The 16,450-nt window shown below is 43.8% G+C and overlaps 1 pseudogene; it reads right to left on the bottom strand.

Annotated features, from left to right (window-relative positions):
* Positions 1-1,050: 1,050 nt before the first annotated feature.
* On the bottom strand, positions 1,051-1,473 carry LOC122480220 (annotated as a pseudogene).
* Positions 1,474-16,450: the final 14,977 nt, after the last annotated feature.

The following is a 16,450-nucleotide window of genomic DNA, read 5'->3' as shown; positions in this document are numbered from 1 at the left end:
AAAAATTAAAAAAAAAAAATAAAAAATATTGTGATTATGTAAACATTATTCTCTGCAGAGCTAACTAGCATCCGGGGACCCAGAGGGAAGGAACGGTAATCTTATGATTTAAATGCTGCTTGAAGGGAAATGCTCCAGGCTTCAAGTTCAAATGTATTTTCCTATACTCCCTCCGACACTCAAAGTCATGCTATATTTTAATTCACTTCATATCTGGACCACGACTTTCTTCTACGAGTTTTTGTTCTCCTGGAATTTCTAATTGCTTTTCTCTTTTCTTCTGGAGAAAAGAAACATATGCCTTTTTAATCAGGTCACTAAAATCTTCCAGCGTCTTAATTACATTATTTGTTGAATGAAGCCCATTTTCTTCTTAAAGACTTTTTCCTCCAAACCCGGACTTCCTGTTCTAATTTTGACTGATGGCTTTATGGACCTCTGGTATTTCTATTCGTTGCACTTGTGGGTTAATTCTACTGTTTGGTGAATCTGTTACCTCTTACTTGGTGTTTACCTCTGTTTTGCTGGAGGATATCTTCAAATGACATTTTTAAAGGGGGGTGCATGGAAGGAAAGTCTTCTGAAGCTTTGCGTGTCTGAAAAAGGTTTTAAATTTGTCCTTACTCTTACTGAGTGGGGACATCAACCCGCAGGCTTCGCTTTAGGGCATGTGAAAAGGAGGCAGACAGGCAAGCCGGCACCCAGGTTCTCACCCCGGGCCAACATAAGGAGGGATTTATTCTAGATCGCCAACACTCTGAATAGGAATTCTGGTCCATTTGAAAAAGATTGCTCAATTTCTTTAGAAAGGAGTTCTCTCTCACTGTTTAATCTACCCCCTCTGTATGTTCCTGATGTGTCTGTGTTTGCAGGGGATTGTTGGTGGCCAAGGCTGGCTTGTTATTCGTTAAACAGGCCTTTCTTTGGATTATTTTCTAATTTTGGTGATTCTCATAACAGCATCTCTATTTTTGCCATATCTTCTTACTGCCTGTATTAATATTTACTCTCTCTTTTTTTGGTATTTTTAATGGCTGAAATGAAACAGATCTAAAACTGCAGCTTCTGGAAGAACCATTTGTTCTTGCTGGTCTTGTACGTCTCCTCTCCTTGTACCTCTCGTGCCTCTCTTCCTTGACCTTGGTCTCTTGTCAGGCTTTGCATTTAAGAGCAGGGTCTCTGAAGACATCCTTGTTGATGGCAGTTTTGTCCAAGGGGATAGCCACAGAGTACCTTGTGGGCGTGAGGTGACTGTAGTTCTAAACTTTCACAGAACACTTGATCTTTGGCCTCTTGGTGATTTTCTTCTTGCTCATGGCAGCTGTCACTTTGCAGGGATCACGGGCAATTCCAGCCACCAGAGTGTGGCTGTAGGGACGGTCTGAGGTGCCGTCACCAATGTTCTTCGTGATGACTGGAGTAGCGTCCAGCCAGGACCAGCCCAACGTTTTCAGGTTACACAAACTTGCCCATCTCAACACCAGCCACTCAAGCCAACGGCAGACAGAATATTTACTTATGGTATGACTTTTGCTTAAACCGACTCTGCTAGTTACACCTATCAAATTGCATGTTTCATGTTAGAGTTGTATCTCTTGTTGTTTGTAATTATATAGTTGTATTTTCTAATCTATATTCCTAGGTTTTTTTAATGTGTGTGTGTTTTTTTTTTTTTTTTTAGAGACAGAGTGTGAGTGGGGGAGGTGCAGAGAGAGGGAGACTTAGAATCCGAAGCAAGCTCCAGGCTCTGAGCTGTCAGCACAGAGCCCCATGCGGGACTTGAACTCATGAACCAGGAGATGATTACCTGACCTGAAGTCGGTTGCTTAACAGCCAGATGCCCCCTATACACCCAGTTCTTAAGACAACAGAAGTTTAGGGGCACCTGGGCGGCTCAGTCAGTTAAACATCTGACTTTGGCTCAGGTTATGATCTCATGGCTCGTGAGTTCGAGCCCTGCGTTGGGCTCTGTGTTGACAGCTCGGAGCCTGGAGCCCGCTTCGGATTCTGTGTCTCCCTCTCTCTCTGCCCCTCCCTCACTCATACTCTGTCACTCTGTCTCTCTCTCGAAAATAAATAAACATTAAAAAAATAACAAAAGTTTTATTTACCACCAAATAGCATTCACAGCAATGGTGCATGTACCATACTTCGGGAAATGTTTCTTTAATTAATAATCATGTCGGTTACCCGTTAATCCATTGCCTGAGCTTTCTTTGCATTCCTGCCAAGGCCCTCCAAAGAGGTCTCCTTTCAATAGTGCCTCTCCTCCTTGGCTTGTTTCCGACATGCCAGGAAATGAAGTAAAAGAGTAATTATGGAAGGCAAAGTATCACTTTTGTTATTGGTGATGTAAAGTGATGGCTGTAAAGGCCTTAGCTTAGGGCGAGGGCTGTTAACTGAGCCTCCATCACTGCCTGGGGAAGCAGGTTGAGCCTTCCTTTCACAGGGAGTGGCTCACAGGCTCAGCCATGCCTCTCCTGGCCACTCTTAGTGGCATGTGGATAGAACAATCAAGTATCTTGGGCTCAGGTACATGTCCAGAGAGCAGACAGTCCATATCTTCTCCAAATTGCTCTAAAACGTAGAAAAAGAGTGAAAATTACCCATTGTGTTTTGTGCAGCTAGTAAAAACTTAATATTAAACCGAGACTAGGAAGTTTCAGACCAGAAGATCTTAGATCAGTGAATTCTGGACATAGATTCAAACATCCTAAAAAGAAGGTTGTCAAACTAAATACAGCAATATATTTAAAAATGCATAAGGACCAAGTTGGGTTTATTCCAGGAATGCAAGAATAATTTCAACATTAGAAAATTATTATTTTAAGGCTCAACATTAACAGATTCAAAGACATAAAAAAATCCTACAATCACATGAAACAGATGGGAGAAAGTGCATTTGATAAAATTAAGCTGTTTATAAAAATTCTTGGCAAACTAGAAATAGGAGGGAACTTCCTTAATGTGATACATTGATAAGGAGTATCCTTCTAAAACCCTTGATGGTAAAAACTTAAAGGCATTTCCTTTAAAGTCAGTAACCTAAAAAGGATGTTTACTACCTCTGCTTCTGTTCAGAGCTATACTGGATTCCCAAACCCATGCTAGGAAGAAACAAAATGGTCATCATATATTTGTAGATCATATGATTGTTTACCTACAAAATGGAAGAGATTCTACAGACCAGCTATTAAAATTATCGGGAAGATTCATATTGAGAGTTTCCTTGGGTAGGTTGCATTTCTGGATGCTTTGCAAACAGAGGCACTAACTGACCTTTGGTTTGGGACTTTTGTTTTTGTTTTTTGGGGTTTTTTTGGGACAATCTCTTCAAAGATGTTTGTCGACCATCTTTGGAATATAGAGTAAATCTCTTCCTCGGGAGCAGAAGGCAGATTTGCTTATTACCCAGTGTAGTGAAGATAATGTCTCCCTCTGCAGCAAAGATCAGACAGTTGGGTTCCCTGAGCTCAGGGTTCCTCAGTGAATATGCAAACCCACTGAGTGCATGCACAACATCCCTGTGGGACTTGGGGAACCAGAGGAGCAGAGCTGCTGGCTCAAACATGAGGCACATGCTTCTTGTTGAGCCATGAGTAATGAAGTCCTTTGTCTCTGACCTGTAACACTCGTGTCTTCTGTGGCATCCCTGATGCTGTGGTAGCTAAGAGTCTGATAGGGTAAAATCCCAGATCCTTTACATTCTTGATGGATGGTTCAGCCATCTCACTTTTGAATGCCAGCAACAGACATAAAGTGTTATTTATAAATGGTACCATTAAAAAAGGCACAAAACACTCTTCAGTGCCTACAAATAAATCTAAGAGATGTGCAAGATTTTTATGGAGAAAATTAGAAACCTTGATTGATGGTCATTCAAAAGATACAGATAGATGGAGAGGTATAATTCGCCTGTAGGAGGGACTCGACTGTAAAGATGTCAATTCTCCCCAAATTAATCTTTACATTTATTTCACTGCCCAAGGATTAAATAAAGGGGCTTTTAAATTAATGTTTTTGGAAACATTATCCTAAAGTCATCTGAAAGAACAGCTAAGGGTAGCCAGGCAACTTTGAAGAAAATGAACACAGTGAGGAGAAGAATCACCCTCTAGATGTCAGGACTTATACAACTAACTAAAGTAACTGAGACAGGGAGATATTGGCAGAAAGATGTACAAATAAATAAATGGGGCAGGATTGAGGGTTCAGAGACAGAAGTGTGCAGACTGGAGGTTTGACATATGTCAGGGGTGGCATTCCAACCAGTTCCTTTCATGAGGTGCCTGGCTGGCTCAGTTGGTAGAACATACAACTCTTGATCTCAGGGTCATGGGTTCAAGCCCCATGTTAGGGGTAGCGCTTACTTTTAAAAAAAAAGAGGGGCACCTGGGTGGTTTAGTAGGTTAAGCATCCCAGTCTTGATCTCAGGGTCGTGAGTTCAAGCCCCACAAGCCCCGCACTGGGGTCTGTGCTGGGCATGAAGCCTCCTTAAAAAAAAAAAAAAAAAAAAAAAAGATAGTTAAAACAGTTCTTTCCAATATATTGTGGTGTGAAATTTGGTTTTCCATGTGGAAAAAAGAGAATTGCACTCCTATATCCCTGTGATCACCAAAGTCAATGCTGAGGGATAGTAAATGTGAAAAATAAAACCTAACACTTCTAAAGAAAAAAATATTTTCTAGGGTGCTTGGGTGGCTCAGCCAATTAGGCGTCCGACTCTTGATTTCGGCTCAGGTTATAATCTCACGGTTTGTGAGAGCAAGCCCCAAGTCGGGCTCCTCGCCAACAGTGTGGAGCTTGCTTGGGATTCTGTCTCAGTCTCTCTCTCTGACCCTCCCCTCACCCCAAAGAAAGAAATAAACATTTTAAAAAATATTTGAAAAATCTTTTCTAGACCTCACGGTATGAAGATTTCTTAAATAAGTTTAAGAAGCATAAACAATAAAGAAAACACAGATAGATTTGACTACATTAAAATTCCAAAGTATTGTATAACAAAAACATGATAAAGAAAATTAAAATCCAAGCCACAAGGCTGGGAGAAGATACACATATAATGTACACAACAAAGCATTAATATTCAGGTTGCATAAAGAAGTTCTATAGATTGGGGTGCCTAGGTGGCTCAATTGGTTAAGTGCCTGACTTCAACCTCAAGTCATGATCTCAACGTGTGTGAGTTCGAGCCCTGCATCGGGCTCTGTGCTGACAGCTCAGAGCCTGGAGCCTGCTTCAGATTCTGTGTCTCCCTCTCTCTCTGCCCCTCCCCCACTCACACCTCTGTCTCTCTCCTTCTCTCAAACGTAAATAAACATTAAAAAAAATTTAAAAAGTAAAAATAAACAAAGATTAAAACAACGGAAGTTCTATAGATCAATGAAAAGGTTACAAACCACTCAACAGAAAAACAAGGGTAAGACATAAATAGGCAAACAATACAAATATGTGTGAAATGATGTTGAATCCTACTTGTAATTTTTAGAATGCCAATGAAAACAATAATGAGTTGGAATTTCACTCCCCAGGATGGTAACGCAAACAACATTTCCAGCCTGACTCCACTAAGTGTTGGGGAACAGGTGGAACAGGGGAACTCTTGTTAATGCCAAAAAGGGTTTAAGTTAAACCACTTTGAAGAGCAATCTGGCAAAATCTAGAGAAGTGCAGCGTGTCTGTGCATGCTCCCGGACCTAGCCCTTTAGTTCTGGAAATAAATCACAACTCTTGACAAATACAAGAATGTTCATTACAACACCTCGTAGAGTGAAAGATTGGAAACAACAGAGTAATGTACAAGTCAACCTTGTCAGAGCTACAAAGTAGACCGTGAAGACAAACGCGCTGGAGAGAGAGATACGTACTGATTGACAGGCTACCCCTAACATTTCCGAGGCCCAGGGCAAGGCTCGGGGCCCATCCCTGTTCTCTCCCCACTCTACCTCCATCCCACACGGTGAAAACCTCATGCGCACATTTGTTGACACTTTAGCGAATTTGTCCAAACTGCGTCCAAATCAGTACTATCAACTGTTCACGGATATGTACGATAGGAGCAAAATTATACAAGCTTGCATGGAAAGGACATCTGCGTCTGGCAGCCTGGCAGGCTAGGTACTCTCTGAAAGGCCTCCCAATCCCAAAGAATCAGATGCTGGAGAAAAAAAAAAAAGTGTAATTTAAAATTTTACTGGTAGATTTCTAGGAAGTGAAATCTCTAAAGAGACAAAGCAATATCGTGAGCTGAGCCCAGGGCTCTGAGGGGCGCATAGTCAGAGTAGGTGTTACCTAAGGCAGACGCCTACTCAACACCACGGGAGTGCTGATGGGGCCGGGAGCAAGCTGGGGAAACTGAGCCTGAGATTCCTGCGTTGAACGGGGACCCTGCAAGTGGGTTCAAATGGTTTTCAGATTCACCGTCCTCCCCAGCTCCCACATACAATTATATCAAAATTAAAAAAAAATTTTTTTAAGTTTTTCTTTAATGTTTATTCATTTTGAGAGAGAGAGAGAGAGAGACAGGCAGAGTGAGAGTGGGGAAGGGGCAGAGAGAGAGGGAGACACAGAAATCCAAGCAGGCTCTAGGCTCCGAGCTGTCAGCACAGAGCTCCACGCAAGGTTCAAACTCACGAACCGCGAGATCATGACCTGAGCCGAAGTCGGACGCTTAACTGAGCCATCCAGGTGCCCCCTCAAAAATGTTTTTAAATCACCAATAGACCTACATTAAAAGAGCTTCCAAGTATGTACCTTGGAGAGCAGAAAAATGATTGAAGAAGACGAGTCTGAGATGAAGAAGGAGTGTTGACAAAAAAAACAGTGATAAACACCTAGGTAGATCTAAACACACGTCATACGATATATTGAGCATGAAGGCAAATTTGTGGGCTGAGGAAAGGACAGGCCGACATGCAAGTTGGGTGCAGGTGGAAGGGACAGATACTGGGGTTAGTGTTCCTAGGTGATTGCACTGCTTGGCAAGAGGGATGGGATATTAAATATAAGCCGTGTTAAGGGTGCAAGGTCAAAATGTTAAGAGAACCCCTCTAAGAATAGGAACGGGGTCAATGACTTCCAAACCAGCAGACAGAAAAAGGAACAAGAAAACAAAAACTCAGTCTACTTTTAGGAAGGCAAGGAAGGGGGCACCCGGGTGGCTCAGTCATTTAAGTGTTTGACTCTCGATTTCGGCTCAGGTCATGATCTCACAGTTCATGGGATCAAGCCCCAAGGCTGACAGCACAGAGCCTGCTTGGGATTCTCCCTCTCTCTTTCAAAAATAAATGAACATTTTTTTTAATAAAATAAAAATAAAAAATAAATAAAAAAGCAAGGAAGGAGAATGAAATGCAAAGCAAAGGTGAGACAAAGAGAAAGCAAAGGTACCAGGGTAGAGACAAGCTAAATAAGTCAGTAATAATAATACATCGGCAATACAGGGTTCTAAGCGGGATAGTTTACAACACCTCTCTTTATTATGGACTGCTGTTTCTAATCAGAAAAAGAATGATGAAAAGCATGGGCGATTTGAACCTCACACTGAACAAGCCCAGCTTCCCGACCTAAAGAGAGTCCAACACTGAGACTCACTCTTCCCAAGCACACGTGGAACGCTTAACAAACATTGAGCACATTCTCGGCCTCCCAGCAAGTCTCACACGCCAGTCACACACACCATATTCTCCCACCAAAATCCACTTAAGAATCTGTAACAATAAATAATTCCCACATGTCTGGAAGTTTAAAAACACGCGTTTGGAGACAGCCCGAATGCTCATCAGCAGTTGAATGGATAAATAGGCTGCAGTAGATTCGGACCGTGGGATGCTACATCCCAAAACGCATCGGACACAAGCACACGTGCCTAACAATTGTGACAGGCGACACGGGGGGAACGTCGCAGAATGACTGTTGAGTGAAAGAAGCCAGAAAAAGTAAATACTCCATAATTCTATTTGCGTGAAACTCAAAAGCAGACAGAATTAATCTACAGTGACAGAAGGAGAACAGCGGTTTCCTCTGGGATGACGGCAGGGATGCTGAAAAATTCTTTCTCTCACTTAGAAAATAAAAAAGAACCAGAGAGTAAACCCCATGAAAGCAGGGCGAAGAAATGATGAAGACGAGAGCAAACAAAAATGAGTAAAATAGAAAACACAGGCACAGCGGAGAGGATTAGGTGAGTTCTTTGAAAAGATTAAAAAAATACTCAAACCTCCGAGGCTGATTTGCATATAAAAAGGAACAAATAAGTAAATATTAAGAATGAAAAGGATGTGATCACTATAGATCCAGGGGAGATTTGGGAGAACAGTCTACACAACTGTTTCTTTAACGTGACGTTTTCTTTTTCATTTCCATTTCTTTTTTTTTTTTTAAGTTTTTTTTTTAAAATGTTTTTATTTATTTTTGAGACAGAGAGAGACAGAGCATGAGCAGGGGAGGGGCAGAGAGAGAGGGAGACACAGAAGCCAAAGCAGGCTCCAGGCTCCGAGCTGTCAGCACAGAGCCCAACGCAGGGCTCGAACTCACGGACTGTGAGATCATGACCTGAGCTGAAGTCGGATGCTAACCGACTGAGCCACCCAGGGGCCCCTTCATTTCCATTTCTTACGTCAGTCTTGATAAGTTATCTTTTAAAGACACACCGCGTCTTCATTTTCCAATTTATACGCACAAAGTTGTTTCTCGTGGTCAGCAAAAATCTTTGTCTAGGTAACTCCCTCTTTTCATTATTCATTTGGGCCTTCTCTCTTTTTTCTTAACCACGCTTACTACAAATGTACCTGTTTTATAAGTCATTTGCTTTGGCGATCATCCGTGCTGGTTCTTTGCTTTCTGTTCATTGGTTTTTTTCTTATCTTTATTATTTCCTGCTACGGGCGGGGGTGGGGGGGAGACATGATTATGTTGTCTCTTTCTGGTGTCCTAAGTGGAATGCTTAGGTCACCAATGGGAAATCTTTATTAAGGTGCAATCTTTTTTTTTTTTTTTTTTTTGGGAGAGAGAGAGAGAGAGAAAGCATGAACAGGGGAGGGGCAGAGGGAAAGAAAGAGAGAGAAAGAGAGAGACAGAGAGAGAGAGAGAGAGAATCTCAAGCAGGCTTCATGCTCAACGTGGAGCCCGACACAGAGCTCGATCCCATGGTTCTGGAATCATGACTTGAGCCGAACTGAAGAGTCAGACGCTTAACCGACTGCACCACCCGGGTGCCCCAAGGTGCAATCTTTAATAAAGGCATTTAAGAGGTTACGCATCCCCTCAAGGGTTGTTTTCGCTGCACTTAAATTTCAAAATGTATTGCTTTCATCATCAGCCAGTTCTTATATTTTGTATTTTTTCTTTGTCCCATCGAGCCTTTGGTTTGATTTTAATTTTCCAATGAGAATTTACCTTTTTGTTACAGTTTTCTCATTTTAGTGGACTGTGGTCATAGAAAAGGGCCTATGAGACATCAGTTCGCTTTGTGGGAAGACTTGCTTCATGACCTAGTATGGGAACAATTTTTGTAAACATTCTCATACTGCATGAAAAGCATGCCAATTTTTGTGACCAGACTTCTTAATTGTGTTGTTCGAATATTCTACATATTTACGAATCTTATGGCCACTTGGCTTAGTAACTATGGAGAAAGGAAAGATAAGATCCTCAGGAGGATTAGGGATTCATCCATCTTTCTCTGAATTGTCTCAAGTTTCACTTTCTATCAGTGGTCATCAGACTACGGTCCGTGGACCAAATTTGGCCCACTCCTTATTTTTTTTAAATAAAGTTTTATTGGAACACAGCCATGTTCCTTTGTTTATGTATGACCTATGGCTTTTTTCTTACTACAATGGCAAAGTTGAGTAGTTGAGACAGAGGCTGTATGGTCTACAATGTCTAAAATATTTACTATCTGTCCTTTTATAAGAAAAGTGTGTTGACTCTGCCTTATGTAACCTGAGGGCTAGGCTGTTAGCTTCAAAGAAACTCAGAATTATATCTCCCTGGTGAATTTTTCTTTTCTTTAAAAAATTTTTCTTGTTAATCATTATACCATGACTCTCTTATCCATAATGATGCCTTTAGTCCATTACATCTGAGATTTATAAAGCTACACCCGCTTTTTTTGGCTTAGTATTTGCCTCCTGTGCTCATTAGAAATGCTTTTAGGGGCTACCTGGGTGGCTCCGTTGGTTGAACGTCTGACTTCAGCTCAGGTCATGATCTTGCAGTTCGTGGGTTTGAGCCCCGAGTCGGGCTCTGTGCTGATGGCTCAGAGCCTGTGGCCTGCTTCAGATTCTGTGTCTCCCTCTCTCTCTGCCCCTCCCCCACTCATTCTCTCTCTCTCAAAATAAACGTTAAAAAATGCTTTTAGCTGCAAGTAACAAAACCCAACGACAGTGGCTGAAGCAAACTGATGTATGTTTTCACCAGTACCCAGGCTTGCTCTGTGTTTCCTTCTCTTGAGCGTTAGCCTGGAGGCCTTTGTGCTCACACTTGTCATCAAGACTGCAAAGAGGCTGCAGCACTCTGAGGCACTGGTGTCCACGGGCCAGGCAGGAGAAGGGAAAGGGAAAGAAACACTTCCAGATTTCTCTTTACATCCCAGTTTCCAGAACTGGGGCACTTGAGCGTCTTTTCCTTAATCACTAACCAACAGAAATGAGATTCCGTGATCGGCTGAGACCAAATCGTGATTGATCCTTTGCAGCTGGTACTTTGACATCACAGGAAATAAACTGAGGCTGGTGGACAGACACTCCTCCTGGACCAACAGATCTCTGCCTCCTCCCTGAAAGAAAAAGCAAATCAGGATTCAGTGTCAAAGTGCAAAAGGTTTGGGCTGCACTGTTGCTCAAACAATGGGCAGTTATACCCTAGGTGTCTTTTTTCATATTTTTGCTTTCAATATTTCTGTAGCTTTGTTTTAGATGTCTCTCAGGAGCGGCACATAGCTAGATTATGTGTTTTCTTGCACTACGATAAACTAGCAACTGCTGAAACCAGTCCATTGACATTTTTTTGTGATGACTAGCATTTAGAACGTTATTTCTAAATCCTCTTTTGTGTTTTCCATTTACCACGTGTATGATCAATAGTTCTCTATTGCTCTGTAACAAACGACCCCCCAAAAGAGCATTTCAAAACAACAAACATTTATTATCCCCCCTAATTTCTTAGGGTCTGGAATCTGGGAACCACGTAGCTACGCGATCCTGGCTCAGGCTATCTGTGAGGTTGCAGTCAAGCTGGCGGCCAGGGCTACAGCCATCTGAAGGGTCTGTTGGGGATCTGCTTCCAAGTTCATCCCCGTGGCCAGAGACAGGAAGCTTCCGTCCCTTGCCACATGAACTTCCCCATGCTTGTAACATGGCTTCCCCAGAGTGAGAGATCTGAAAGAGACAGCACACAGAGAGAGCAACAGGATGAAAGCTGTGGGTCTCTTCTAATTGAGTCACCAGATTTCGCCAACAAATACAGGATGCACAGTTAAATTTAAATTTCAGGTACTATTTCAATATTCGCACGGGCCATATTTATACTAAATACTCATTCATCGCTTATTCGAAATTTAAATCTGACTGGACTTCTTGAATTTTATCTGGCAACCTTACTGATAACCTGACCTTGGAAGCAAAACTGGCTACATAACTCGTGGGGTCCCTTGTTAAATTGGTAGGAATTTCAAGTCAGCGAGAGCAGAGCACTAAACCAAGCATGGAGCCCTAGTGAGGACAGTGCCCTTTGTCAGAACGTGGGTTATACTCCCAAGACGGCCAACCCTGTTTGCAAGTGACATACCATCACTTCTATCATATTTTACCACACAGGAACAAGTCACTAAGTCCCACCTGCACATTATGGGAGGGGACTCCACATGGGTGTGGGTCCCAGGAGGCAGGATCATTGGGGCCATCTTGGAAACTGACAGCCACACCAAGCTTTTCCTTTGCTTCTTTTATTTGTCATTTCCTGCCTGGAGGTGGACGAATTGGACTGTCTTCATTCCCTTTGTTTCCTCTCTGCAGGTTTAGAATACATTCTATTTCTATTCTTTCATTAGTCATCCTTAAAATTTTTTAACATGCCCACTTCAACTTAACAAAGTCTAAAGTTAATCAATGTCCTCTTCTAGAACAATCAAGGACCTTAGTTAGAATACTTTTGAACCCTGATCTTAGCTTCCTGCCTATAATTTGATTGTTCCCAGTTCTGTTTTTTGTTTTTTTTTTTGGTCTTACGTTCTTTATTTTATTCCCCAAATGTCTGTAAAATTTTAACTTTTTAAAAAAATTTTATTTTGGAGAGAGAGAGTGTGTGTGTGCGGGAGTAGGAGAGAGGGGCAGAGGGAGAGAGAGAGAGAATCTTAAGCAGGCTCCTTGCTCAGTGTAGAGCCCAACTTGGGGCTCAATCCCATGACCCCGGGATCGTGACCTGAGCCGAAATCAAGAGTTGGATGCTCACCCGACTGAGCCACCCAGGCGCCCCTGTAGAATTTTTCTTAAGTCCACTCTTATTTGAATTTCCCACGCTTAATCATGTTTTTGCTTTCCATTTCTTGCAAGCTACTTTTTCTTTCTGGGTTTATTTCCTGTGTCTTATCTATTATCTTGATTTGACATCTCGTCAGAACTCTCCATGGTGTTTTAAAGTGATTTTTTAAAAGCTTGACTGCATCTCTAGTCCTATCCTTTTTGTTCCTAATATGGTATATTTTGTGCAAATAATTTGTTTATTTTGCTGAAGCTTTTAAAAGAATTTACTAAGTCTTTTTAAAAGAATTCAACTTTCTGTTGGTTTCCATAGCGTTCCTTCCTGCTTTATTATTTCCTTTCTTCTGCTCTCTTTGGGTTTTCTGATGGCCTTTTCCTTGTCTCAAGTCAGACACTTAATTCATTGTTGTCAATCCTTCCTGTCTTTAATCAATGCATTTCAGGCTAGAATTTTTCCTTCAAGTTCCACTTTAGCTTTATTGTGATTTAGTTTTAAATATCTTGTAATTTCCACGATAATGTTCTCCTTATCCCATGACTTATTTAGAAATGAGTTTTTAAGTTACAAAGCATATTGGATTTCCTTGGCCAACCTTTCATTGTTGGTTTCTGATTTTATTACATTGGGATTAGAGAACTTGGCAGTGATATTGATTTTTGGAAAAAATTGTAGACTTTCTTCATGCCACGTATGTGATTTTTTTTTTTTAATGTTCCACTTGAGCTTGAAAACAATGAGTATTGTGTGTTGGGGGGGGGGCTGTAATAGAAGTTTATGTTTACCCAGTAGATGAAGCTCCTTAATTATATTCTTCAAACTTCTGTATCCTCACTAATGCTTTGCTACTTGAGCCATTGGTTTTGCGAAAGTTTAATGAACACTCCCCGCTTTGTTTATAGATACGTTACTGTCTCTTTACATTCCTGCCAGAGAAATATAAGTTCACGATACATATACACTCGCGATAATTCTAACTTCCTGGCAGGTGTTTTCCTCTACGATTGTATTGCTTAGGATGGGACCAATGTGACAAAGACTCTAAAAACAGTGCTTAAAATAAGAGAGAAGTGTATTTTTTGTTCATTTCAAAGTCCACAGCTGGGGCATCCTGTCGGGTTCGGCAAATGGGGATCCCAGCAGGAGATGAGATGGAAGGAAGAGAGTGGAATCGGGGTGTTTATTTCCCAGCTCCTTCTCGCTGAGGACTCCTCTGCTCTGGAAGCCCTTTCCATCCGAGTACGGGTCACCTCTCCCTGGCTTTGACCCTGCAGGCTTAGGGGTGAAAGCTTTGCTGCTGCTGCTAATGCTGCCCCAGGCTCTTGCACTCTCCCTTGTGACTCCCCTACGCCCTGCTTCGTCATTAGTCCTTTTAAAAATAAATGCTGCCCCAATTCCCCTAATCAAAGTATGCCATCCGTTTCCTGTTGGGACCCTGAGTGATGCAGGCTGGCATCGTGTGTTTAAGTCATTGGTTCTGAATGCCTTTAGGCAAGGGCGCACTCTCTAACATGTGCTGGACACAGGCGCCACCACTCCCCGTTTTCACACTCCTGGCTCGCTCTTGGATCTGCCTGGTCTCAAAGACCATTGAGACGGAGACCCTGGGTTCATAGCCCCAGGCTAAGAGAGTCACAGCCTCCAGGTCTCCAGAGCGTCATAGTGCCCGGGGGAAAGGGAGTACTCAAAGCCCATCAGTAACACCCACTTCGTCCATTTCAACACCTGTCCAGCTTGGCCACTGGTTCAATAGCCAGAGCTGTCTCTCCTTGGCCAAACTCAGTATCTTGGGGTCACGGGGACTCACCTTTGTCTGAGGATGCTTTATTACTTTAAGTGGGTCAATACTTTCACTTAATGCCTGTCAGCTTCTGCAGGACCACACTAGCCTGGCCCTTTGAGATGACTTTGGACATCTCTGCTCTGATTCATTACATATCAATTTCTTCTGTCCAACTCTCAGTGGGCCCAGCTTGTTTCCCTCATATCCTCATTCTCAGGGAAGTTCTCCATTTAGGTCTCACAGAGGTCCCTGTTCCCATTGTACAGACTGGGAAACTGAAGATCAGAGTGGAAAGTGAGATTCAGGGAATTTATTTAGGGGAGCTGGAATTTGAACCTGGGTCTGTCCGGCTCTGAGTTAGAGGCTTTCCAAGGGAAGTGTGTGTGTGTGTGTGTGTGTGTGTGTGTGTATGCGTGCTGGCAGGGGATGGGGGGGCACAGGGCAGCCTGAGTGGAGGCAGGACGGGGGGATGATGCCACAGGTGAGAGAAACCTCAAAGCCAAAACCTCTCGCGGACAGGCTGGGGCACAACATGTGGGTAACAGGTGCAGAGTGGGGGCCACAGCAACCACAAGCCTCTGAAGGCCAACAGACTGAGAGCCATCCCCAGTTCTGCCCTTTCCTTCTTTATCCCCTTGGGCCAGTCTCCGGCCTCAAAGAGCAGTTATGAGGGAATGTATGTCCAACATTGGTACACAGTCAGCTTGGATCTCTTCCTGATCTCTCTGGGCTGCGGTAGGGCGACCTACGGATTCAGCCACCAGGGGGCCCTGTTGCCAAGGGTGACCAGGCATCTGGGCCCCGCCAGGGTCATCCATTCCTTCAATCATTCCTCCACTCTCCCAACAAACAGCTCCTGTGCCCCTTCTGTGCCCAGTAGAGGTTGGAGGGATGCCAAGAGCACAGAGGGCAAGGCACAGCCCTGTTTGAGAAGCCTACAGTCAGGAAGGCATACTATGCTGGACAAAGTGGGGTGGGGGTAGGAGCTCAGAGGACTGCGATGACCATACAGAGTCAGGAAGGCTTCTCAGAGGAGGAGGCTTTCAATTAAAAAAAAAAATGTTTATTTTTCAGAGAGAACAAGTGGGGAAGGGCAGAGCGAGAGAGGGCAACAGGATCTGAAACACACTCTGCCCTGACAACAGAGACCATGTTCTGGGGCTCAGACTCAGGAACCATGAGATCATGACCTGAGCTGACTCTGACCGAGCCACCCAGGCGCCCCTGAGGAGGCGGCTTTTGAACTTGACTTTCCAGGATGAGCAGTGATTTGCTCCTGTTCTGCAGACTCTCACACCTCCTTGCAGCCCCAAGCCAAGCCGTCCTGGGTGTTCATAACCCACATGACTCCCCCTCCCTCCAGGCACACCGCGACCACCAGCTTCTGTGAGCCCCCAAACTTCAGGCCCTAGTCATCCCTGCAGAGTTAGAGGCCACAGAGCCTGCTGGGGTACATGATGAAGGGCGGCTGCGTGTGCACAAGGACAGAGGGCCGGGAAAACCCAGGCTTTGGAGCCTGACAGTTGAAGTTCTCTACCAGTTCCTAGCAATGCGTCCTTGGGGAGGGCACTTCACTTCCCCTCCCCTTCCCCCAGCGTTTCCTCCCTGTAAAACAGGGGGGAGGGGGTGGGGGGGCGGGTAATAACCATACTTGCCTATAGCGCATATGTCCAGTAAGGTTCATTTGGCAGCCGTCTCCCTGATCTGTGAAGTGGCGAACTCCCGTTAACCATCTCGTCGTGGTGGACCCTGCCGCGACCCTTGGAATAGGAAGCAGGATGCTACCCTCCAAGGGTTGCTTGGACTCAGCCTTGCTTCACCTTGGGAAGAGGTCGCCTTGCAGGTTGTGGTCAGAACCACAGAATTTTCAGGAAGTGGGTGAAATCCCCCAGGGCTCAGCAGGGAGTGGGGGGGGGGGAAGCTGGCGGGGGTGGGGGGTGGGGGGCGGGGGGAGGAATCTCTCACTCTTTGACCTGCAAAGGGGATCTCTACAAATTCACTGGAAGACAGTGTGGTCCGTATCCAGCTCCACCATTTATCAGCTGTGTGGCCTTACAAGTCACCCCCCTCCCTGAGCCTCGACTTCTTTGTCTGTCAAGTAGGAGTAACAGTGATCCCTAGCTGCCATGGGCATTGTTCTGTCATCTGCTCAGCTTCACCCACTTGCCCTGGAACAGCAGCCCTCTC

Source organism: Prionailurus bengalensis, chromosome C1, assembly GCF_016509475.1.
Source record: "Prionailurus bengalensis isolate Pbe53 chromosome C1, Fcat_Pben_1.1_paternal_pri, whole genome shotgun sequence".
Classification (NCBI taxonomy): domain Eukaryota; kingdom Metazoa; phylum Chordata; class Mammalia; order Carnivora; family Felidae; genus Prionailurus; species Prionailurus bengalensis.
Note: the sequence above shows the minus strand (reverse complement) of the source record. Positions and strands in the feature narration are given on the sequence as shown.